Raw genomic sequence first — 24,373 nt, 5'->3', positions numbered from 1 at the left:
CAGGTGAAGTATTTAGGGGTGAAGTGAGCATATGTCTGCAACTTACTCCAAACGCTTCAGCAAAAATGTATATATATTTAGTGAAGGGTAATTGGGTGTTTGTTTAACTGATTTTCAACTTTTCTGCAAGTTTGATATTTAAAAAAATTAAAAGATGGCCAGGAGTGGTGGCTCATGCCTATAATCCCAGCACTTTGGGAGGCTGGAGGCGGGTGGATCACTTGAGGTCAGGAGTTTGAGACCAGCCTGGCCAACATGGTGAAACTGCCAACTCTACTAAAAATACAAAAAATTAGCTGGGTGTGGTGGTGCATGTCTGTAGTCCCAGGTACTCGGGAGGCTGGGGCAGGAAAATTGCTTGAACCCAGGAGGCAGAGGTCGCAGTGAGCTAAGATTTCACCACTGCACTCCAGCCTGGGCAACAGAGTGAGACTCTATCTCAAATAAATAAATAAATAAATAAAGTAAATAAAATAAATTTGGGAATAAAATCCTGCTTTCAGGTAAATGTTAGAACAAGACCTCCCACTGTCCTAGCTATTGGGATTCTCCTAAGGAGAATTAGGAATCCTCTAGTTTAAAGACACTGGTGTAGTTGGGCATGGTGGCTCATGCCTATAATCTCAGCACTTTGGGAGGCTGAGGAGGGAGGATCACTTGAGGCCAGGAGCTTGAGACCAACCTGGGCAATATAGTGAGACCCTGACTCTACAAAACAATTTAAAATCAGCCAGATGTGGTGGCACACGCCTGTAGTCCCAGCTACTCAGGGGACTGAGGTGGGAGGATTGCTTGAGCCCGGGAGGTCAAGGCTGCAGTGAGCCGTGATCACACCACTGCAGGCACACTCCAGCCTGGGCAATGGAACGAGACCCCGTCTCAAACAAAACAAAACAAAACAAAACAAAACAAAAAGACACTGGCATAATCTTTTCTGGCTGTGTTTTCCCATATGAGTCTCCTTTACGGTCTACCATTTAAGTGTAATCCTTCTCTACATTTGAATTGTATTTGGTTTGCTTTACAATTCTAAGAAGTTTCCATTGAGCTGATGTTTAATAGGCCCTCGAGTAGTGATACTGCTAATGTGCTACCAGATTTAGTCACTGGAACTATCTTAACAGGCTGGAGAGAATGTAAGGTGAGAAAAGCCTGTGTCTGTGTTGTGGGAATTCTGTACAGTTATGTTAAGGTGAGCAAGGAAACTGTGTGAAAGCCACTTTCTTTCCGGAGAGCATCTGATACACTGTCACGTGTGCCCATAACAAGGACTCAGATATGCTGTCACATCAAGGAGACATGGAAAATAGGAAGTCAAGACCTTTCTACTGGGTAAAAATGAGGAGAAATTTCCTTAAGGAAATAACACAAAATAATTAGACAGCTAACAACATTTGTTGTTTGTATTATCTGACAAAATTTCAACAGTGGATTGTGAATTATTCTTTTCTTTGCCACTCAAAGTAGATGGAGATCATAATTTCACAGAAATGGTATATGAGTTGGGATGCTAGCTCTTGGTGACAGATTACTGTCACATAGTAAAGGGATAAACATAGTGGGAGGAATTCAAAAGATGACTCTGTCCCTAACTGTAATTGCATCAAGGGATGACATGTTAGTTTCTTTTCACTTGCCAATTCCAATTGTTTGATGAGGATTGCTTAGAAGACTATATTAAGGATTCCTGGGACACTCCAGGCTCAGGGAGAAAGAGTACAGTAATTGATTAGTGATGTCTGTCATGACTTTTTTGAAAGAGTGCAAGTGGCATGGAAGCCATATTTGCTAACTTTGAATTCCAAACACAAACTAAATTGAATGCTTAAAAAACACTAACACCTTCAAGAAAGCATTTATTAAAGTAATGATCATTGGCCTTGGTTAGTGGGTACAAAAAAACAGAAAGAATAAATAAGATCTAGTATTTGATAGCACAACAGGGTGACTATAATCAATAATAATTTAATTGTACATTTGAAAATAACTAAAAGAGTATAACTGGACTATTTGTAACACAAAGGATGAATGCTTTAGTTGATGGATACCTCATTTACCCTGATGTGATTATTACACATTGTATGCCTATATCAAAATCTCATGTACCCCTTAAATATATACATCTACTATTACCCACAAAAATTAAAAATAAAAAGTTTAAGGCCGGGAGGCTTCGGCCAGTGGCATGGAAAGGAGGGAACTAAGACTGAAGTCTGAAAGCCAAGCTTTAAATCCAACAGAAAATGAACTAGAAGAGAGTTAAGCCGAGTCCTCTTCAGGACACAGAATGATAGCCAGCCCAGAGCAGGGGCTTGGCTCTGTCACTGTGGAAACACAGAGAAAGTTCTGGCTTGGATGGGGTGTTGGCAGTGCCATCTACACTGTGTCAGGGGAAGGGGCAAGGAGACCAGGTGCAAGGATGCACGTGGTCCACCTGATGCCAGGGGCAGCTGTTGTGGGCACGATTACGGGGCTGCATAGCCAGGGCTGTGAAACCTTTGCATCTCGGAACTTGCTCAGAAGCCCTCTGTTATGATTTGGCTTCCTGGGCAAGACAAGGTCCGTTGATCAGAAGCCAGTGGGAAGCTGTGGTTTCCAGAATGAGCTCAGCTAACATAAGCTTGCTCCACAGGCCTGCTCATCAGACCTTGGAGCCTCTCAGGCTGAGGACTCGCCTTGGGAATCCCCCACCAGGAAGGTGGTTCCAGGAGACCGGGGAGGTGGAGGGGACTGCCAGCCTTCATCTCCTGGCCGTGTGCAGACTCACACCTACTCATGCTCCTGGTTTTTAAGAAGATCCACACTGGACAGATGTGTATCCTGGATGCTTCCAGCCTCTCCAGTTTCCTAGGAGATCCTGCTCTTTAATGCCCTCTTTATAGTCAGCTGAGGGACACAGGATGTACAGGGTTTTACCAGGTTCTTGTCCCCTGATAGTGTCTGGGAAGATGTGTTTATTTCCCCTTCCTGCTGTAACACATTGCCATATATTAAGTGGCTTAAAATAACACAAATTTATTATCTTACAGTTCTGTAGGTTAGAAGCCCAACACAAGTCTCACTGGGCTAAAATCAGGGTGCTGGCAGGACTGTGTCCTCCTGGAGGCTCTAGAGGAGAACCTGTTTCTCTGCCTTTCCAGCTTCCAGAGCCAGTTCTTCCTGCAGCCCTTGGCTCATGGCCCCTTCTTCCATCTTCAAACCCAGTAACAGTGGGTTGAGTCCTTCTCACATCCTATCCCTCTGTCTCTTCTGCCCTACTCTCTACCTTCAAGAGCTCTTGTGATTACATTGGGCCTATCAGGATAATCCAGGACAATTGGCAACCTTAATTCCATTGACAACCTTAATTTGCCATGTAATTTAACATACTCACCAGTTCTTGAGATTTGTACCTGGACATACTGGGACGGGGGAGATTATTCTGCCCACCTCAGAAGCCCCGAACAATGCTCCAGGATCCACACAACCACCGCCTCCACCTGGTTGCTGCTGGTCACTTTAGCCAGCCACCTCTCCTTCCTTCCTTCTGGCCACCTGGGAACTAGCTTTTCTGGGGTGTGCATGCTTCCTGAGCCACTGCACCCAAGGATGGACCCAAGCATCACTCTGATTCCCCAAGGCCCAGCTGAAACAGAGGAAAACATTATCACTGTGACAACTGGCAGCAGAGGTCCTGATAGCTGGGGAAACACCTTGGCAACTGTTAGGGCAAATGGCGGAGCAGAGGACGCAGACATCGGCCAGCACCTGGGCCATCATGCAGAGGCTTCAGCTGCTGGAAGGAAGGAAAGAGGAAGGGGAGAAAGAAGGGCCAGGAAGGCAGAAGGTGAGAGAAGCCTGCCTGCAAGAGGCTGGCTCCTGTGGGGGCTGGCCTGAGGATGTTCCCCGGGGACAGGGTGGCCGTGGGCCATTTCAGCTGTGCAGATGCCCGATGGAAGCTTGTGTTTCTGTGATGTGAAATCTCCCTGTCTCTCTGCAGTCCCTGAGCTTCAGAAACACCCATGACACCTTGTGGGCAGGGGGTCTCTATAGGACTCCTGGAAGAGGAGACAAGTAACTGACAAGCGGCACCATGGGAAAAGCAGAGGCTGTAGAGGTGTCAGCAGCCCTGCCCTGGGAATGTGCAGAAAACCTGGGAGGGCATTGGCCATCCCCAGACCACACAACAGGACATCCCACGGAGGGCTGTGGCCTTCCTTAGCCCTCTGGGCTCACAATGAGCCAACCTCATGTAGAGTTCAAGGCACGGCCAGGCTCCAGCTGACTTCTGGATCACACCTGCTAAGACCAGGTAGTACCTTTTAATCCAATATTATTACTGAAGGCTTGGGCATAAGAAGAGAGCACTTTAGCATAGAGGGAGCATTCCAAAGTGCTCACCAGGATTGTGGCTCCTGGCACACAAGCTGTGCCCGCCCTCAGGCTTTCCCTGTCCCTATAGGCCTTGGCCTGCTGCCTGCAGGAGGGTTTGCCCACATGTCCTGATGAGAGCTCAGGTGACCATGTCGTCTCTATCTTTGAGGTCTAGTAACCCCCGCTCCCTCTCCAAATGTACCTTCTCTTGCCGGATGTGGTGGCTCACACCTGTAATCCCAGCACTTGGGAGTTTGAGGCAGGAGGATGGTTTGAGTCAGGAGTTTGAGACCAGCCTGGGCAACACAGCGAGACCCCCGTCTCTGCAAAAAAATTAAAAGAAAAAAATTAGCCGGGCCTGGTGGTATGTACCTGTAGTCCCAGCTGCTCAGGAGGCTGAGGTAAGAGGATCATCTGAGCCCAGGATGTTAAGGTTGCAGTGAGCCATGATTGTGCCATTGCCCTCAAGCTTGGGCAACAGAGCAAGACCCTGTCTCACACACACACACACACACAAAAACCCAATAACAACAAAAAACCCACAAATGTACCTTCTCTGGGCCTAATGAAAGGTAAAAAAATCCCTGCTTACCCTCAGTTGTCAAGATCCCAGCCAACTCCAAGTTGTGAATGGTACAAAGTGGAGCTGTCAGGCTTTTGAACTCCTCTGGGTCAAAGGGTAGGCTATTTTTAAGGCCCCTGGTATGTGTTGCCAAGTTTCCTTCTAGAAACCACATAGGCTGCCCTCTTCCCTAGACATCTGCCAGCACTAAGCATTGCCATCTAATAAATCTCTGCCAAGTTGGTATGAAAAAACCTCATTTTCATTTTTTGTTCTTTGATTACGTGTGTATATTTTAAAAATATGCATATTGTTTCAGGGAAACACTCCCAAACCATGTTTTTCCTCTGTTCTCACACCACCACAACAACAATCATCAACACAGAAGGAGAATTCTGGGACCAGATGTATGGGGGGTTGTCCCACTAAGCCGCGGACAACAGTGGGGTGTCCTCCAGTTCAATTCCAACACTGTCTACCTGGAGATAGTCTTACAGCCCACAGGTTGAGGGCTCAGTCCCAAGACTATCCCCGACCAGTCTGGCCCTTCGGAACTTCTGACCGACCAACTTCAAGTTGGGGTTCCCACAACGCCCTCTTTGGGTTTGATCAATTTGCTGGAGTGGCTCACAGAACTCAGGGAAACACATTAGCCAGTTGATTCTAAAGGATATTACAAAGGACACTGATGAAGAGATGCACAGGGCAAGGTATAGGGGAAGGGGCATGGAGCTTCCAGGAACCTCCTTGTGCTCAGCTCTCCGGAAGCTCTTTGAACCCTGTCCTCTTGGGGTTTTTATGGAAGCTTCATGATGTCAGCGTTCGTTCTCTCAGGGCATGGAACAGAACCCTCTCTGGGGAGAGTCTTAAGACCCACAATCAGAAAGGTGGGGAAAGATACGAGTCCTGCCTTGCGGCAGATGAAAGGAGAGCAGGAGAAGGCCAGAGAGATTCTGTTTCCTGAGGCCTAACACAGCCACTGTCATAACACGAGACTGTAACAAGGACTATGGGGGTTCCGAGCCAGAAACTGTGGACAAAAACCAACACGTGTGTACTTATCATAACACCACACGTCACTTCTTGTGAATGATATTAGTAATAATGAAAAACCTATTTCCAGTGTCGCGAATCTCTATTTAGATGTGAGAAAAAATGTTTGACTTATATGAAGCAGAGAAGGTTTCCTTATCTGTGCAGCTCTCATTATGAGGTCTGAGGCTGGAGTGGGGGAAAGAAGAGCAAAACGAGAAAAACAAAAAAGAGGGGAAAGAGAAGATGAGAAGAAAATAAAAGTGGCAAGAAGAGATAAAAAAACAAAAAAGTCAATTGCTCTGCGTCTTGTCTTGGGTGCCATGCCTGGGAGACAGGCAGGTAGGCGATGGGCTGAACAAGGTCTGCCCAGCACACTCTGCATTCTGCCACATCATGTGCAGGCCAGTGGTTCCCAGACCATGTGGCTTCAGGACCCCTTTACACTCTTAAAAAGTGTTAAGGATCTCAAAAAGCTCTTATCTATGTAGATATCTATCAGTGTTTCCTGTGTTAGAAATTAAAACAAAGAAACTGGCTGGGCGTGATGGCTCACGCCTGTAATCCCAGCACTTGGGGAGGCCGAGAGGGTGGATCACGATGTCAGGCGTTCAGCCTGGCCAGCATGGTGAAACCCCGTCTCTACTAAAAATACAGAAAAATTAGCCAGGCGTGGTGGTGGTTGCCTGTAATCCCAGCTATTTGGGAGGCTGAGGCAGAGAATTGCTTGAACCCGGGAGGCGGAGGTTGTAGTGAGCCGAGATTGCGCCACTGTACTCCAGCCTGGGTGACAGAGCGAGACTCTTGTCTCAAAAAAAAATAAATAAATTTAGTGAGAAGAGAAGCATTATTTTTACATTTCCACAAATCTCTGTGATGCTGGGCTTTATGAAAGATGGTTGGCCTCTCCTATCTCTATTCAGTCTATTGGGGTATCACACAGCATACAGCCTCCAGAAAACTCCACTGTACACTCACTAAAGGAAGACAGTGGAAAAGGAAATACTAACAACATTTCAGTATTATTATGAAAATAGTTTTGACCTTGTGGATCCCCAGAAAGTGTCCCAAGACCACCCTTCCCCACAGAGTGCCTGAGCCACACTTTGAGAAGTGCTGATCTAGGCCGGGGAATTGATGGAATCTACCCCATTCTTCCCAGGAAGGCAATCTTACAATAGCTATCAAGAACTTTAAAAGCAGGATGGGCGCGGTGGCTCACGCCTGTGATCCCAGCACATTGGGAGGCCAAGGCGGGCAGATCGCAAGTTCAGGAGTTCGAAACCAGCCTGGTCAACATGGTGAAACCCTGTCTCTACTAAAAATACAAAAATTATCTGGGTGTGGTGGCAGGTGCCTGTAATCCCAGCTACTCGAGAGGCTGAGGCAAGAGAATCGCTTTAACCCGGGAGACAGACGTTGCAGTGAGCTGAGATTGCGCCATTGCACTCCAGCCTGGGTGGATGAGTAAAACTCCGTCTCAAAGAAAACAAACAAACAAACAAACAAACAAACAAACAAAAAAACAAAAGCCATAAAAGCATTAGGGCCTGTTGATGTAGTGATTCCTCTTTGGGGACTATATTTTATATTTATTAATTTTATTTTTTGAGACAGGGTCTCAGTCTGTTGCCGAGGCTGGAGTGCAGTGGCACCATCCCAGCTCACTGCAGCCTTGACCTCCCTGGCTCAGATTATCCTCCCACCTCAGCCTCTCGAGGAGTTGGGATTACAGGCGCATGCCACCAAACCGGGCTATTTTTTGTAAAGATAGGGTCTCCCAATGTTTCCCAGGCTAGTCTCAAACTCCTGAGCTCAAGCAATCCTCCTGCCCCTGCCTCCCAAAGTGCTGGGATTACAGACGTCAGCCACCTCGCCCAACCCTCAGGGAATATATTTTAAAACAATAATTCCCAAAGGAAGGAAAAACTTCCTAAATGACCTATAATTGGGGAATGGTTAAATAAATGCTGGCATATACATTTAATAGAATAGTATGTGGTTTAAAAGGATAATGATGAAGACTCTGCACTAGCATGGAAGGAATATCTACAGCTCTAAGTGAAAAAATCCGAATTATATAACTGACTCTTCACCATGCCTGCCAATCTCATGCTGGCTCTGCCTGGAAACAAAGCCTCAAAGGCAACGAGAGAAAGTAGGTTCTATTCCATATATAGGGTAGGGACTATGGGAGAATTTTTCCTTCTCTTTTTGGTTTATTTTGATTTATTTATTACTATTATTATTATTTTGCAATTAGTGAAAACAAAAATCAGGACTCTCGAATTTGTCTTGCTTCCCCAGGTCAGTGCGGTTGGGAGGTGTGGGGAGAGCAGCCACCCAGACCCAGAGGTGGGGAGATGGGGAGGAAGGAAGGAGTGGGGGAGGCTCTGAGTGGGGAAGTCAGGCCTGGAGGGGCTGATAGCTCAGCTGGTTCTAAGTTCCCTTTCAGTGCTGACTGAGAAAGCTCTCCTAAGCAGCTGTTGTCAGAGGCCTGCGGGAGACACAGACCAAGCACAGGGGCTATGCTTTGCCTCACCAAGGGAGGAAGCTGGGGGGGCGGCCAGGGGGTGGGCGGCGGTGGCAACTGCAGCACCCAAGACCTCTTGGAGAGAACTGAAGTCAGTGGCCACACCCAAGTCACAAAGGAGCCGGGCGGGCACTGCAGGCTTCATCCACTGATGGGGAGCTTGACAGACACCAAAGCCACCGTGGCCTGGTGAGGCAGGATGCAGAGTTTCTGCTTAGGTAGGACAGGGCCAGATTTGTATTTTAGGAAGCCTTGCTGTAGCTGGGTGCAGGCTATGTTAGGAGTTGGAGGGGGGGCACCAGCTGAAGTTGAACACAATGGTACTTTAAAAAATAGCACTAAAAGGCTGGATGTGGTGGTCGACACTTGTAATCCCAGCACTTTGGGAGGCTGAGGTGGGAAGATTGCTTGAGCCCAGGAGTTCGAGACCATCCTGGGCAATATAGTAAGACCTAGTCTCTACAAAAGTTAAAAATTAGCCTGGCATGGTGGTGTGCCCCTGTGGTCCCAGCTACTTGGGAGGCTGAGGCACGAGGATTGCTTGAGCTTGGGAGGTCAAGGCTGCAGTAAGCTATGATTGCGCTACTGCACTCTAGCCTGAGAGACAGAGTGAGACCCTGTCTCAAAAAAAAAAAAAAAAAAAAGGTCATAAAGTTGACCAGCAGACACTCCCTACTGGGGTAGAGAGTATGGGATGGGCTTTATTCCCCTGAGCTAAAAATGTAACCAGGGTCCCAATTATACCTTGCAACTTAGATGCAATCTTCTAGGATTGCAAATGTGCTCTTTCATCGTGCTCTTGCCCTTTGCATTGGAGCCCAGTTGGCTGGTGCACATCCAAGGTGCAGCTGGCAGGCTCCAGCTTTGCTGCTGCAGCACACCTAACCAACCTCAGTAAGATCGCCCCATAACCAACAAAACTCTGGTGGTGCTGACCAAGGGGAGACTGATACACAAACTGGGTTGTTGGCAGCCAGGCAGATTCCCACACCCATAGTGGAAAGGAGCGATTTGTCAGCTAATGGCTCTTTCTGGCTTGGGCATGATGAAGGAATGGAAGGCGTGGGTCTGTGGTGTGGCCAATGTGACAGGGCCGTCAGAAAGTTGAATACACTGAAGTCAAACATAGGAAATGAGCAATAGGGTTAGTTCAGCATGAACCTATGCCAATTCTTATTTACTTTTCGGGGTTCACTAAAATATGATGTGATTAAGATGTTCTGCTCTCTAGTTTGGTGTGTGTCTCAAAGAACCCCAGTGGAGTCCTAAAGAACCACATGAGCACCCCCAGCCACAGCTGCCTTGCCCTGGCCCCTGCCCCGGTTAGGCCCTGGAGGTCCCTAAAAGGTCTGATGGGCTGGGCCTGCTTTCTTCCAGCTCTGCCAGAGTGGAAACTTGGCCCCAGCTATGGCCTGGTCCAGGTGTGGGCTGCAGTGGGAACTTGTCCCATGCTACTGGGACACCCTGCTTCCACAACCATCAGCTTCTGCCAGCGTCATTTCACTGATCTCTAGTTCATTGATCTCTACCCTCCACCACTTACACTGACCTCGTGGCATCTTGGCCTAATACTACAGGGTGCATCTCTTCTGATGAGGACACTTTTTTCTCCACACTCTCCGGTCCCCAGCTTTGTTAAGGTACACGTGACAAAAATTGGATATGTGAATGATGAACACTGTGATATTTTGATATACGTATACATTGGGAAATGATTAAATCAAGCTAATGAACACATCCATCAATCACATAGTTATCTTTTTTGTGTGTGTGGTGAGAACATTTCAAATTTACTCTTGTAGCAATTTCCAAGTTTACAATACAGAACTATTAACTACAGTCACCATGCTATTATATACAATAGATCTCCAGAACGTATTCCTCTTAACTGAAACACCTTTGACCAGCATCTCCCCCTTCCACACCCTCCCTAGCCCTCCAGCCCCTGGCAACCCCCAGCCTATTTCCTGCTTCTGTGAGTTTTGACTTCTTTAAATTCCACATATAAGTGAGGTCATGCAGTATGTGTCTTTCTGAGTCTGGCTTATTTCACTGAGCATGACGCCCTCTGGGTTCATTTATGTTGTCACAAATGACAAGACTCCCTTTTTTAATGGCTAAATAATATTTCATTGTGTATATGTTTTTAATCCATTCATCCACTGATGGACACTTAGGCTGTTTCCCTATCTTGGTTATTGTGAATAAAAAGGACACTTTTTAATGCAACTACCGTGCCATTATCTTAGCTAACACAATTAAAAGTCAATCTGTAGACCGGGCGTGGTGGCTCACCCCTGTAATCCCAGCACTTTGGGAGGCGAGGCGGACGGATCACGAGGTCAGGAGATCGAGACCATCCTGGCTAACACGGTGAAACCCCGTCTCTACAAAAAATACAAAAAATTAACCAGGTGTGGTGGTACCTGCCTGTAGTCCCAGCTACTTGGGAGGCTGAGGAAGGAGAATGGCGTGAACCCGGGAGGTGGAGCTTGCAGTGAGCCGAGATAGTGCCACTGCACTCCAGCCTGGGCGACAGAGCGAGACTCCGTCTCAAAAACAACAACAACAACAAAAAGTGAATCTGTAATATCGTCCACCACGAAATCCATATTCAGATTCCTCCATTGTGTCAAAACTGTCTTTTTATGGCTGGTTTGTTCAAATCAGGGCTCAAATAAGGGCGCGGGTTGCATTCTTTCCAAGTCACCCCTTTTTTTCCCCCTTTCCTTTTCATGTCATTGATTTGTTGGAAAAACTGGGTCACTGTTTGGGAGTGCATTCTCAATGCACAGCAAATAATTGGAATCCTCTATCCAGCACTTGCCCTTGGAAAGGCCTCCATGCAGGAGGCAGCTGCCTCCCGGAACTCAGTCCTCTCTCAGCCTCTTTCCACCTCAAATCCCAACCACACACTCGCCACCCACGTCCCCGCTTCATTCTGTGAATTGCCTTTCCTCTCCCCCGCCGCCATCTTTTTGCGCAGATCACCTTAGCTTGTCTGTCTTCTGTAGTCTTCTATCTGCTTTGTCCACCACCAGAATTTGTTACTACCGAGGAGGGCCAGCAGACACAAATCCTTCCCCTAGAGGCTGGTGGGAGGAAGGAAGACAGCTCCCAGCCCCACAGTGAGGCTCCTGCTCCTGCTTCATGGAGGGCGATGTGCGGGAACCTTACCTGGTTCTTCCCCCGGCAGCGAGTATGGGTGGCTGGGACAGCATCTACGTTCGTTGTCGCATCTGCAGGGCCTAGCGCAGCGCCTGGTACTTGCAGGGCATCAAGAATGATTCTTGGAGGGCTGAACAACCAGCATGAGGGCAGGCAATGGGCCTTCCTTGTTGTCTTTGATACAGTGGCCAGGCCTGAAGAATCAGGATGAACAAGCGGAATGTGAATTTGTTATTTTTATTTTTAATTTTTCTGGTACATAGTAGGTGTCTGTATTTACGGGGTACATGAGATCAAAGTAAATTTGTGACACAGCATTCAGTTATATTCTCTCCACTCCTGAAAGATTCTCTTCACCTGCAGTTAAAGCAAATCATGCTGTAGGACGTCACTGTTGAGTCATTCTCCGGGGGCTCCCAGAGACACGGCATTCTCGTTTTCACTCTGAGAATTAAATCTTGTGCCGGGTGTCACAGTCATCTCTGTTGTGGACATTTCCCTCTGAACTAACCCGCGATGGTTACTGGAAACCACGGCTCCTCCACCTCCCTCCACAGGCTTTCTCCCCTTCCCTTCCACACTTCTGGGGTTTGCCTGGGGATCCGAGTCTCTACGCTGGTGAAGCAGGCACAGCTGTCAGGTCACAGACTCACGTGTGCAGGACCATAGCTTCTGGGTCATCAAGCTCATGGAAGCCCCGGGGACAGTCATGTGGGCACACGTTGGAGGGATGTGGATTTGCCCCTTTCCACACCACAGCTTTGCCCTGTCCAATGTCCAGTGGTGGGTAATTTCCTGGGAAGTCTCCTTGAGGTCCTCTCTGGGACCCAGCATCTGGGACCAAGATGCTGTTGTGTGTGTAATGAATGGCAGAAAGCATCTTCATGGAGAGGCTTCTCACTTCACTACTCTTGCTGGTCCTCCTCCTGGGCTAGGGCCAGGGAGAAGAGGGACACCCCGAGGGCCCCTGCCTAAGACAGACCCTGTGTTAGGCCATTCTTATGTTGCTATAAAGAAATACCTGAGGCTGGATAATTTATAAAGAAAAGAGGTTTAATTGGCTCACTGTTCTGTAGACTTTATATGAAGTGTGGTGCCGGCATCTGCCCTGCTTCTGATGAGACCTTGCTTGCAATTTTGGCAGAAGGCGAAGAGGGAGCGGCATCTCACATGGCCAGAGTGGGAGCAGAGGAGGGGTGGGGAGGTGCCGCACACTTTCAAACAGCCAGATCTCGCAAGAAGGAACTCGCTGCTGAGAGGACAGCACCAAGGGGAGGGCGCAAGATCATTCATGGGAAATCTACCCCCATGATCCAACCCCCTCCACCAGGCCCCGCCTCCAGCACTGGGGATGACAGTTCAACATGAGATTTAGAGGGGACAACACCCAAACTCCATCAGACCCTGAACGGGGATAACTCTTAGCTCTCCAGGCTCTTGCTCTGTGACCTACTCTGGCATTGTTGCCTCTCTTGCTTGGCCCCCCGGCTGGGGATGCCCGGAGACAAACATGGGCACTGCTGCTCCTGCCAGGAAATTCCTGAGCCCAGACATCTCTTAGCACCCATGCCCAGGGCTGGCTGGGCTTCTTGGCCCTCCACGGAGGGGCTGGCTAGTGGGAGAGGAGAGGAGGTGCACAGGAAGGAGGGGCTGCTCTGGAAGGCAATAGCCAGCCAAGCTCTCGGGCAGTCTGGGGGCGGGGAGCCAGCCAGGATGCTGTCCTGCTAACACGGGATGGCTCCGGATGTAGATGGGCCTTGACCTGGCTCTAGTCCAAGCACTGCCCGGGGCGGCCTCTGAGGGGCCTCACTTTCCACCTCTCTACAATGGGCACAGTTGTGCTACAGAGAGCGCTCTCTCTCTCCTCTCTCTCTCTTTCTCTCCTCTCTCTCTCTTTTCTCTCTCCTCTCTCTCTCTTTTCTCTCTCCTCTCTCTCTCTTTCTCTCCTCTCTCTCTCTTTTCTCTCTCCTCTCTCTCTCTCCTCTCCTCTTCTCGTCTCTTCTCTTCTGGTCAAAAGGACAAATCCTAGGGGAACAGAAGCAGGATGGAACTCTGACTTCAGAGCCCCAGGGTCGTGCTCTCACTCTGTTCATTGGCAATGATGAAGGAAAAATGGGTCTGCTTTCACCCAGCTGTCCCTAGCCTGCCCCTTCTCCTGCCCCTTCCATGTATTTTCCCCCTTACCCCATTCTTGTGGTTGGGGGTGGGGGTGGGGAGTGGGGGGTTCCTTCTTCTGGGTCTGGTGCCCACCCTCCCCATCGGGCCCTTCTCAAACAGCCAAGCTCCCATCTCTCACTGGCTGCCCCTGGCCTTTGGACCCTGCCACCCTGCAGCCCCCTGAAGTCCCTTCCCCCATGGCCCACCCTCCCTCTGCTCTTTTGGCTTGGCCTCCCTCTCTGCTCTTCACTCCTCCTGTGCCATTGACCTCCCTTTTGGCCTTTCTCTGGCCTCCAGCCACCAGGGCAGATGCTCTACTGCCCCCTGCCGCTCTACCCCCGCACCTGCCTCTTCCACCCGCCCTCCCTTGGCCCTTCCTGCAAACCGTCCTGGGGGCCTGAGTGGGGAATTGAGGCTGGAGGGCAGTGGCTGGGTCCCTTGTGGGGTTGGTCTGGGACTCCTGCCCCTGAGGACTAAGTAATTCTCTCTCTCAGCTGCTCTGCTGGGGACACTCCCTGAGGGAGGCAGGGCCAGGAGGCCCGGCTGAGGCAGGAGAAGGAGGCAGAAGAAGGAGGCAGGCCCTTGCCTCTGTCCTGGGCCCCCTTTCTGTGATCTTCTGGTATTCTCAGGGGTCTGCCCAGCCCCGAAGTGTGAGTGTGGGGGTGGCCCCTCTGAACATATTCTTGCTGTTCTGTTGGTTCTGACAGTGTCCTTCCTGCCCCTTCTGGTCTGTGTCACATTCACTTTGATCTCAAAATGTTTTCTGAAATTGCTCAGAAAAGAAAAGGCCCAGTATAGCCCCCATCACAGGGAGGGTAGCTCAGAGGGGGCCACTACCCCGGGCATCAGGCTCCCCTGTACTCTGGATCCCAGAATGTCCAGGACCCCTGGGCTGGAGAACAAAGGGCCATCTCTCAATGATCAGTCAATAACTCATCAAATATTTATTAAAGAGAGCAGACAGGATCCCTTAGATCTTACAATGTAAGATGCAAATAGATATCAAACAAATACTTGAAATGTTTTAATGTTTAAGATATTTAAAAAGCACAACTTTTGGAGGAAGATGAAGGCATGACATGAGCTGATAAAGGGGACCCCGAGTTGAGCTGGAGGTCAGGGAAGGCCTCCCTGGGGGAGTGACATTCAACCTGAGACCTGAAGGACAGGGAGTCACTGGGGATGTGACCCAGAGCCAGAGATGAGACTGGGACCTCATCTGTCCCTGAGTTTCCTCCAGCCACAGTCCAGCTCTGCTTGGTGAGAGCATCGCAAATAGGAAAGTCACGAGGTGGTAGGTGGTGGTCCCAGGGAGGGAAGGCCAGGAGACCGAGTGTGGGAAGTGGTGGGCACACAGCTCACCATGGCAGAGGAGGCAGAAACACATGTGGCCATGGGAGAGCCCAGGTTGAGCGTCCTGGGTCTGGGAGAGGGGGCAGGCCCCCCAGGATACTACCCTGGGTTCAGGTTCAAATGCTATGCTCAGTCTGGGGGACTCCTGGTGCTTGTCTTTCTTCCAGCAAAGGGCCCTGCTCACTGTGGACTCTGGGCACTCAGAGGGCAGCTGCGCTGGCCACCAGCAGCCAGCCAGGTCAGCACCGCACTCCTGCAGCCTCCCTGGGAGTGGCCGTGGGCTCCTGTGGGGTGCTGGATAGAGCATCTAGAGGGTTCTCTCTGAGCCTGGAGGCACCCAGGCATCGGGCCCTCCAACCCCTTCTTTCCTTTTTTTTTTCTGGAGATGGAGTCTTGCTCTGTCACCCGGGCTGGAGTGCAATGGCGCGATCTTGGCTCACTGCAACCTCTGCCTCCTGGGTTCAAGCAATTCTCCTGCCTCAGACTCCTGAGTAGCTGGGACTACAAGTGCACGCCACCACGCCCGGCTAATTTTTTGTATTTTAATAGAGATGGGGTTTCACCGTATTGCCCAGGCTGGTCTAGAACTCCTGAGCTCAGGCAATCCACCCGCCTTGGCCTCCCAAATTGTTGCGATTACAGGCATGAGCCACCATGCCTGGCCTCCAACCCCTTCTTAATTCCTCCCTGCAGGCCCCGGTGCAGCCCCCGGTGCAGCCAGGGATACTCCCGTTTCCCACCCAGGGCAGGCAAGGAAAGCCTGGACTGGCCAGAAACGCAGGCAGCACTTTCATACTCTTCGACCTGCCCAGCTGGGGCGAGGCGGCCACCCAGCAGCAGCATGGGCCCCCAGGGAGGCAGGTGCTGCGAATCCTGGCCCAGTGACCCCTGAGAGCTCACAAACAGGGCACAGGTTGCTGCCCACTCTAAGGAGGCACGGTGTGGACTGGCTCCTCCCTAAGCACAGCCTGGTGTGTGTCAGGGTCCAGAATGACGCTGTCTTCGGCCCCTGCAGACTTCTCAGTCTTGATAAGCGCCTTCCTGCCGGACGAGTTCATGCTCTGGAGACACCTTCCACTATCTTCAGGGGGCTGCTTCAGAATTCACAGCAGTTTTGGGCCTGGGGAGCCTGGACCCCTCCCACTGATGGCCTTGAATCTGCAGATGATTATGAAGAGAACGCAGCCTGTCAGGAAACCCCAGCCTTGAGCTCTGAATTTTAATGCCAAGGGTGGGTGCCAGGAGGGAGGTGGCTGTGTAAGCGCCACCCCCACTGAGACCCCATGAGCGGTTAGCCCCCTTCCTCGCTTTCTCCATCTGGCTGCTGGGCCCTGGTCCAGGTGCAGGCTGAAGGGCCTCCCGCCTGCTCCTGGGAGGCTGTAGCTGCCCCAAGCCATTTGCATCCACCCTTCAGGTCCCAGCATCGCAGGACTCCAGGGGGGCCACATAGCTCAGGGATGGGAGGACTGGCTCTTTCTGGTGCCTGGCAGGACACTTTGGGCCTACTGGGGGTGGCAGTGGCAGGCCAAGGAGATGCCTGGGGTGGGAGGATTAGCTGTCCCCCCTCCCAACACACCCCTGTCTCCCAGGGGTGTGATGTCTCTTCAGCCTGTGGCTGGCTCTCCCCGCTGCAGCCTGCTTGCCCCTGCGTGGGGAGCGATGGTGGCACTGGCTTCCTCCCCAAACAAGGACTTCCTCCACCCATCGTGCCCGGGGATGCCGGCTGGCCGTTCAACTTCCGCACTATCTCCTCACCTGGTTCTACCCGGGCTCCTTGTTCCCTTTAGAGCAAGCACTGGCCTGCACGCCAGGCTCTCCCCCTTCTCCAGTGTTACATGGACACGGCCCTGTTATTGCCAGAGACCCACAGACACCTTTCCTTAGGGGCTGTGACTCCTCTGGCCTCCTGCTCAGGTGCTCTTGAAGACCCCCCCATGCATGTCTAGGGAGCCAGTGGTATGAGATTCCAGCTCTTGCAGCCCAGGGAGCTGGGCAGCCCAGGAGATGCCAACTTCTCAGGGCAACAAAATGGGCCACTTCCGAGAAGAACACCCCCAGACCACTGTCACCCCTTCTGGTTTGGAAACTTCCCTGGGAAGCATCTAGGGCTTGTCATTCCCTGGCTCCAAACTGCCCCACCCTTGAAGACCCTCCCTTCTTTCTATGGCCTGTGACATCTCCCAGCTCCCCCAGGCACCAGCATCTCAGACAGGGTTGACTGCGGGCAGAGCTGTGCCATGCCCACCCCAGTAAGGAGATCAATGGCACAGCTCCTCGGAGCCACCGGAAAGAGCCCTGCCCCCCCAGAACTCCACAGCCCTTCTGCCCACCGGGGGCAAAGCTGAGCTCTCGGTTCTCTGTGCTCAGCCTAGGCCCCAGGGCTGCAGGGACAAAGGAGAAGTCTAGGGTAGGTTGTGGCGAGTGCCCATTGTTGGCTAGTCGGCCTCTTCAGTCTCCATCTCGAGAACTGGCCACACGGCAGGAGCCCTCTGTGCTAGATGCTTCCATGCCCCAGGCGGCGAGGTGGGAGCCATGCTGCAGTTGACTTTCTTCTTGAAGTGCTACTTGGGGGCGATGTTTAATGAGCTCTTTAAAAGGCCAGGCCCTCCTGGAGTTGTTTACTGAGACCCAGAAGAGATGCAGCTAGACTCGAGGCTCTCATGAACAAATAATTAGGTTTAGAGGCTTTTTGTCTCCTGCCCTAAATGACATCCTTCATATCAGGCAAGGTCCCGAGATGCCACGGAGCCCACATGGCTGCCCCAGTGCCTCTGCCAGTGGCTGGACAAGAGGCCCCGGCTCCTTGAGCCTCCTCCAGCCTTGCCCTGCCCGCTGCTCCAGCCTCCAGGACAGCCTCGGATTTTCCGGAGCTGGTGAAGTTAAGCCAAATGAGCACCTGGGATCTTCATTTACTCTCTGATCCCAGCATCCCCAGCCCCAGTCAAACTGCCCCAGTCTTTCCTTCAAGTGAAGAGACATCAGGAAATACCAATATTTTTCTAAGCAATATAAAATATTTGTTAAAACCATCTCACAGAAAAACACGGTAAAAGACCAGGTTCTGTAGGAATGGCTCAATCATTTTCTTTCTTTGTTTTTTTTTTTTTTTTTTTTTGGTCATCTGGTTACAGAAAGAGAACTTTGATTGTATTTCTTACATAGTTTAGAAGGAGTGAAAGGTATTACATCGTCTTTTAAAGGTAACTGATTCCATATAAAGCCCACCCTGATGGCCTCACTTCCTCAAATGGCAGTTAAGGGGGCCCTTGCTTGGCCAGCTTCTTTTTATGTGATGTTTTACACAAACCCCCAATTATTAGTATGAGAATGAGTGTAACCTTTTTTTTTTTTTTTTTTTTTTTTTTGAGATGGGGTCTTGTTCTGTCTCCCAGGCTGGAGTACAGTGGTGCGATCACGGCTCACTGCAGCCTCAATCTCCTGTACTTAAGTGATCCGCCCAAGTAGCTGGGACCACAGGTGCACACCACCATGCCCAGCTAATTTTATTTTATTTTTTTGGTAGAGATGAGGGTCTCAATATATTGCCTAGGCTGGTCTCAAACTCCTGAGCTCAAGTAATCCTCCTGCCTCCGCCTCCCAAAGTGTGAGGATTACAAGCATGAGCCACTGTGCCCCAAATTTTAGATTTAAATACCTTGTTCTACTGAGTAAATTTTCTCTATTCTGTTTGGTGGTTGTGGCAGCATCTGTGTTTTGTAGTTTGCAGAAATTAGCATAAACATTCTTCTAGATGAGGTCTCTACTACTTGTCTTTTTGAATGAGCCAGGGCAAGACTTTTTTCTATGGTTTACATTTTTACCCCAAATCTACAAAACAAATAATCACAATTTATCATATAATAACCTTTTTTGGTGACTGTTGGAAATAAATGCTCAGTGGCACAAAGAAGAATCGGCACTCCAGCAAAAAGCTCTCTCGGCAAGGCAATTTACTTCTGCAGAAGGGTGCAACTTGCGCCAGTCACAATCACAAGAGCACACCAAGTGGGGTAGGGCAGGGTTTTTATCCCTAACGCAATTAGTTCTTACTGCTGTGTTTTTTCCCCATTGGCTGGGGTTGGACTGCATAATCTAAGCTAGCCCAATTGGCTAGGGTTTAAAATTGAATAGGGTCAATTAGGCGGGAAGGTAGAGGCTGCCCGTTACTGGGCGGGAAGGCGTACCTGGAGTTGTCTGGGTGCGGCAAAGGCGGGGAGGGTTGTTTACAGAACAGGTAGCTAGGAGACAAGGAAGTACAAGGAAGTTGGTCTTAAGAAACAAAGAACAGGGACCTAAAGCTTTTTGAAAAGGAATTTATCATCTCTGAGAGTGACAATGCCTCACTCTCTTGCCCAGACTGGAGCACACTGGCACAATCACGACTCATGGGAGCCTCTAACTCCTGGACTCAAGTGATCCTTCCATCTCAGCCTCCCAAGTAGCTAGGACCACAAGTGTGCACCACCACACCTGGCTAATTAAAAAAAATTTTGTAGAGGCGGGGTCTTACTATGTTGTTGACCAGGTAGGTCTCAAACTCCTGGCCTCAAGCAATCCTCCCACCTCAGCCTCCCAAAACGTTGGGATTACAGGTGTGAGCCACTGTGCCTGGCCTAGAATACATTTTTACTTAATGTTTCCAGTTGTACAGCCCAACTGAAAATCAGAATCATTTTATTCAAGGAAGGCTATTGTGTTTTAAAGTTTATTAATAAACTTAGGAGACTAGGGAGGTAAGAGGAAAACTAGGGAAACAGGATTTGACATAGGAAATCTGGCTCAGGTTAGATCAAGAGTCCTGACTTCTATTCCTTTGTATACAAGCATAAAAAGAAGAATCATAAATATAAATTACTTTCCCCTTAGCCTCCAGACAAACAACTTAGTCAGCTTTTGACAACTTGAGTAATACCTCAAGGGAAATTCTAATAATTCATTTTTGTGTTAAGACAACTGTCATCAGACTTATCTCTGGGGATCATCCTGGCCTCAAGAGTTTTATAGACAACTACCTTTCATGAGCCTAAATCCACACATTGGATGCTCTCCTTGGTCCCCTTTGAGCCACTCCTGCAGGCAGAACCTCTATGGACATTGCTGCTGTCCAACAGGATGTTTGTATCAGTCCATTCTCATGCTGCTAATAAACACATACCCAAGACTGGGTAATTTATAAAGAAAACAGGTTTAATTGACTCACAGTTCAGCATGGCTGGGGAGGCCTAAGGAAACTTATAGTCAGGTGGAAGGGGAAGCAAACATGTCCTTCTTCACCTGGCGTCATAAGAGAAGTGCCAAGCAAAGTGAGGAAAGCCCCTTATAAAACCATCAGATCTCATGAGAACTCACTCACTATCATGAGAACAGGATGAGGGTAACCGCCCCCATGATTCAATTACCTCCTACCAGGTTCCTCCTACGACATGTGAGGATTATGAGAACTACAATTCAAGATGAGATTTGGGTGGGGACACAGCCAAACCATACCAGTGTTCTTAGTTTCCTCTGCCAAAATTCAGTACTGGCCACTGGCTTACCTTCAAGGCTCCTTCACATACTGGCCAGCCTTTGTCTGGAATCTTCCTTTGGCTTTTGCAATTCTCCTACCCCTGACTAACTCCTTTCCACCTTTGTGCATTCCAGTCTCTCTGCCAACCTCTTTAATATTCTCTTCCCCACAGTTCACTCTTTATTTTCTCACACTGCATGTTATTTTCTACAAACTCACAAGCTTCCTCCATCATGCCGATACTGATGACTCCTCAGTATATACAAGCTGGGCATCCAAAGTCCAAAAGTCCAAAATCTAAAGTACTGCAAATCTAAAACTTTTTGTGCGCCAACATGCACTCAAGGAAAATGCTCATTGGAGCACTTCAGATTTTGGTTTGAGGATGCTCAGCCAGTATAATGCAAATATTCCCAACTCTAAAAAAATCCAAAATCCAAAACACTTCTTTTTCCAAGCGTTTCTGACAAAGGATACTGAACCTGTATCTCCATTCCCCTGTGTCGGTGTTCCGTACCCTCCGGTCCAAAATGGAACCCCTCTCCTCCCAGCCCAATCCCAGAGCCCAGGGCTGCATTTCCTTTAGAATTGCCCCATGATCCATCTAGGGCATGCACATGTGAATCTCTGGGTGTGTTGTGTGTGTGTGTTGACATCTGGATGGGTGTGCACAGTTCTGGCTGTGAGCCTGTGAAAGCCTGAGGGAAGACCACAACACACAGCACAATTGTGCGAGACCCTAGGACTCAATCAATTGGGCAAAACCCCTTTTACAGCCAAAGCAAGTCACTCACTCAAGGCCCCCTAGGAGCTTCAGAAGGAAAGACTTCCTGGTAATAAACAGGTCCGTGGAGCCCGTCAGCCTTCGCTTCCTGGGCCCCTCATCCAGACAGGAGGCTGCGCTGGGGCTGGGAGTGGCTGCCGGGCTGGGACCACACACTCTAGTTCCTAAGACGTGCCTGCCTCTGTGTAATCTGAGGCCCCTTTTCTGATGTGTTCCAGGCAGCCTGAACTAAAACACCGCCCCTTTGTCTGACCGCAGCGCCAGGAGCCTTCTCTTGGAAATGTGGTCACGATGGTGCTGAGGCTGCGGGTCCTGCCACCATCTCTGAGGGAGAGGAAAAGTGCCCCCCACCCCAGGCGTTTCCTCTGAGACCCGTGTGTCTCTGGCATGAAGGGGCCTGTGTGTCACTTGTCCAGGTGGTAGGAAGGAGGTAACCCATGTGTGTCCTGGCAGCCAGAGAGGCTCTGGGCACCCTGGGCACAGTCAGCAGAATGCAGGGGTCCTGGGTGGGGGTAGGGGAAGCCCAACCCAACAGGACAATGCCCTTCCTTGGTGGGTGGAGTCAGGGTGGGAAACCCCGACTGAAGAGAGGGCTCAATCCCCAAAGCTCCCTTGCCGACCTGCAGTGACAGCTCTTCACTCTTAGGGACGATCTGGGTTTAACACTGAAGGTCCAGAGTCCCCCCAGGAGTCCCATCCATTCCGGGCAAACCAGAACAGATGGTCATCCTCACCCCACCCCAGATAGCAAACAGGGCCACCCGAGGCGTCCGGATGCTAATCTTCCCCAGGGGAGGCTGACCCCTGCCCAGAGGTTACCAGGAGTCAGCATGGAGTGGGCCCCGGGGAGGGAGGCGGCCGGGCTCTAAGCATTTTGCTAAGCACTCGGGCTGGGTCAGGCTGGCTGTCCCTGGTTCTTCTGACCTGTGTCCTCCTTCCCCTGGGACCAAGAGCTCAGGGTTGGGGCTTTCAGTGGACACTCGTGCTGTTCACAGAGGTGGTCATCTCACATTTGGTCCCGGGAACTAACCCCCATCCCTGAGGGGCAGAAAGAGCAGCTGTGCTGGGGTCGGAGAGAGGCCGGGGACCAGAAACCTGGAATCGGTACTCGGTGCTCGTTCCACCGCTTTTGGTGAGAGAGGTGCAGAGAGGTGCTGGCCCTGATGCGGACCTAGGTTTTGTGATTCCAGAGCCAGGGCTGGGTTAGAAATCACCATATTCTGTCAGCCTTTTGTGTTGTAGGGGCAGGTGGAGAAACAGCCAGTGCAGGGAGGGGTCTCTCCAAATAAGCGGCCCATATACCGAGGCCAGTGCCCCTGGGGGACAGTCCAGTCTATTAGCACTGGAAAGGAGGGTTGAAAAGGTGGGCAAGGAAAGCACCCTGAGCCCAGGTGACAATAGAGGCGAGGAGAGGGAGGCAGGAAGTGACCACAGCCTGACCCAGCACCTCTGGGGTGGTCACCGGAAGCTTTGGGGTGACTGCAGATGTGGCCTCAGAAACTGAAGTCAAGAACTTCAGAGGCTGAGCTCTTGGGGAAGACCTGGTAATGCCTCTCCTACCGGACACATCCCCTGCATCCTGCATCCCCCACCCCCACAGCAGAGCTTCATCCCGCTGCTGTCACTGCCCCCACCCAGGCAGCCTTTGCCCTGCCAAGGGAGCCCCCGCCCTGCCTCCTGGAGACGCTGACTTCCAGGAGTGGGGAATGCTGCCGGTGCAGGGGCTGCTGCTCCTGGATAAGAGGCAAGCCCTGTAAGGAGAGAGGCCCGGAGTCCCCTGAGTCCAGCCACCACCTCTATGGCCGCTCTGAAAGCCTGAGGGGACTGAGGGTGGACATGAAAGGAGGTTGCTCTAGTTTCTTTGGCCTGTGGACCAACCTGAGGAGGGACAGCCACCCACTGCCACAGGCCAGTCCCCAGGTGGCTGAGAGCTCCCTTGGAGATGGGGGCTTCCTGGAGGGCCTGCCAGGCTGCCCAGCAGCTGCACACCATGGGCTGCCCCATGTGTTCAGTAGGTTCCTGACTTCCCCTAGCAGGGACATCAGGGCCCCAGGAGACGGTTTGCAGGAAGGGCCAACGGAGGGCAGGTGGAGGATGCGGTGGACGGATGGGAGGGAGACGGGGCAGTGGAGCAGTCTGCCCAGGTGGCTGGAGGCCAGAGAAAGGCCAGAAGGGAAGTCAAGAGCACAGGAAGAGTGAAGAGCAGAGAGGCAGGCCAGGCAGAGAGGGCGGAGGGAAGTGGGGAGCTGGGCGGGGCAGGGGACTTCAGGGGCCTGCAAGGCGGCAGGCCTTCCAGGTTCCAAAAAGTCAGTGGGCAGCCAGTGAGAGATGGGAGCTTGGCTAGGCCCACAGGCGGCGACAGAGCACGGGACCAGAAGGCAGTGATGGAGGGTAGCAGGGAAGGGGGAAGAGGCAGGAAGGGGCAGGGAAAGGAGTGGGCCGGAAGCAGCCGGGTGAAAGCAGACCCATTTTCCCTTCATCGTTGCCAATGATCAGCGTGAGAGCACGATCCTGGGGCTCTGAAGTCAGAGTTCAGTCCGGCTTCTGTTCCCTTAGGATTTGTCCTTGTGACCTCACATGTAGAGAATTAGAGAGAGCGAGCGCGTGCGAGAGAGAGAGAGCAGCAGTCCTGCCTGTAGCACAGCTACAGGGATGTGGAGACTGAGGCCCTGATGGAGGCAGTCCCAGGCAGAGCTTGGGCTAGAACAGGGTGTGCTTTGTCACAGGAGGCGAGGAGGTGTTGCAAGAGTGGGAGAGAGGCCTGGTTTAGGATGATGGCCAGACACGAAGCAAGAGATTGGGGCTCATGCAGACACAGCTGGGCAGCTGGAAGAGGCAGGACCTGGCCAGTTTCGAGCCCCACGTGGAGACTGTCCTTGTAATGAACATGTCCTTCTGTTCGGAGCTTTATGTACCTTTATC

At 50.9% G+C, this 24,373-nt stretch overlaps 1 protein-coding gene across 3 annotated transcripts in view; it reads left to right on the top strand.

Moving 5' to 3' along the window:
• The window catches only part of GPR55 (G protein-coupled receptor 55), a 54,457-nt gene that overhangs the window by 4,838 nt on the left and 25,246 nt on the right, over nt 1-24,373 (top strand). The gene's annotated exons all lie outside the window — the stretch shown is intronic.

The sequence above is a fragment of the Pan paniscus genome, chromosome 13, assembly GCF_029289425.2.
Source record: "Pan paniscus chromosome 13, NHGRI_mPanPan1-v2.0_pri, whole genome shotgun sequence".
NCBI classification, from domain to species: domain Eukaryota; kingdom Metazoa; phylum Chordata; class Mammalia; order Primates; family Hominidae; genus Pan; species Pan paniscus.
Note: the sequence above shows the minus strand (reverse complement) of the source record. Positions and strands in the feature narration are given on the sequence as shown.